We start from the raw sequence: 1,935 nt of genomic DNA on the forward strand, positions 1-1,935 counted from the left end.
TGGGGCGGGGTGGGGTCGTCGTCGTGTTCTCGGAAGACGCCGTCCAGAACCTTCCATAGGGGCGCGCCGGGCCGAGCCGGGCGGAGCCGGGTACTAAGGCAGCTAGTTGATAGCGCCCTACTTCTCGGACCAGAGGACGGTGATTAGAAGTGTGTGCGACGCGACGCGACGCCCCGGGGGCCGGGCGCGGCCGGGCCGGGGGAGGCTGCTGCACAGGTGTCCGCTGGGGGCCCCGGGCGGATCCAACGGACGACGATGAATCAGACAAATCCGAATTAGTCTCCACCGGGACAAGCGCCCGTGGGAAGAGCAGAGCTATCGCTTCTTGTTGATGACTAAAAAAGTGGAATTCTGAAAAGTTCGGCCGGGCCGGCGCCGAGACTGTTTCCTGAAGGAACACGACAGATTTCATATCCTATGACACAACCTCCCGATAGAAGACAAATGATACCGAACAAGAAGTCATCGAAAACAGTGAGTAATGTATTAATGTACACTTTGATTTCCGTGAAAATGGCTAACTCTTCGATGACATTGACGTCACAATATCTCCAATCCAAATACCAAACGTGTTGAGTGAATGCCGTTCGTTTTTCCTATGGAGGGGCCGCGCTTTTTCTCATTCGATTCCCCCTTCCCTCCCTTTTCGGCACGATCCGTCCCCGTGGAGGATAACACGTGGGCACGGCGTGGCACCGAGTGGCCCGACCAGTCTGGCCACAACGGCCACCCGCAACTTGCACCGACTGGACCGGCCGGCCGGCTGGCCGATGAGATCAGCAAAAGGCGCTGCACACCATTGTCATCTCAACGACCTTAAAATGACGGGGACTCGTTTAAAAATACATATATATTATTCATCAAGGGCTGTGAGGCTTGTGTTTGTACCTGCGAGTTGAGACGCAGTGACACGTGTTTTTCAGAGGCGTTGGCAACAGATTTGAAACGGGCTGGGTCTGGGTGCCGTGTATCACAATTTAAAGTGACAGTGAGTCGCAGCGCAGCGTTGTGCGAAGCGAAAAATACCTCAGAAGCCGGTGGCCGGCCAGGAGATGGTCTAAAGATAGCGGCAATAAAGGAGAGGGGCTAACCCTCCGAAATAGAATGTCCGAAAACCAAACCGGTTCCTCCAGCCAGGCCAGCATGCGGCGCGCACGGACCACGGGTACCAACAACTGCTCGCACGCCCACCCAATCGTACCAATCAGTCAACCACCTGCAACTACCCTCATGAACTGCTGTTTAGCCAATAACGGGTTCTCCCTTTTTTTCCACAGCGTTCGATTCGTGTCGCCGTGTGACAAGAAACACAGTAATTACTATTAGCTACTTTGTGGAGCGCCGGGCCGCCTGTTTGTTTGTTTTGGGTGAATGCTGGAGGAATCAAATCAACAGCTGCTCTGCCCGAGGCAGACCATTTCGTTAAGTTAGCGTGGGCGTTAGCCCGAGGCGAGCCCAGGTGGACCGTTCGGGTAACGTGAGCCTTCGTTCGTGGGCGTTTTCTCATGATCCAGAGGACCTTGCGCACATTCGGTGCAACGCGCGGTGCGGTGACAGCTTTTTTTGCTTAGTGTTTTTGTTTCCTTTTGTTTTGTCTGAGAAGGGCGGGGCTGCTGGCTGCCACCCCGATAGCACCCCGCCGGAGAGAAACATGTCGGCCACAAGGCAGGTGTTTCCCGAAATCTCCACGAGCTGCTGCCTGTGCCGCTGATGATGATACTAGGCCTACTACTACTACTGCTACTGGTGCTGCTGAACCAGCGGGTGGGCGCCCAGTAGCGGGGAAGTTACGTATCAACACGCGATCACACCCAGTCTAGGGGGTCACATTTGCAGCCAGACGAGCTCATGTGGATGATCACGTTGGACTGAACGTGTTAAAGGAAAGTTGGGCCTCGGCACGCCCGATGGCACGGCGGGGCGGGGCGGGGCGGG

This window comes from Frankliniella occidentalis, unplaced genomic scaffold, assembly GCF_000697945.3.
Source record: "Frankliniella occidentalis isolate FOCC.00 unplaced genomic scaffold, Focc_3.1 Scaffold1064, whole genome shotgun sequence".
Classification (NCBI taxonomy): domain Eukaryota; kingdom Metazoa; phylum Arthropoda; class Insecta; order Thysanoptera; family Thripidae; genus Frankliniella; species Frankliniella occidentalis.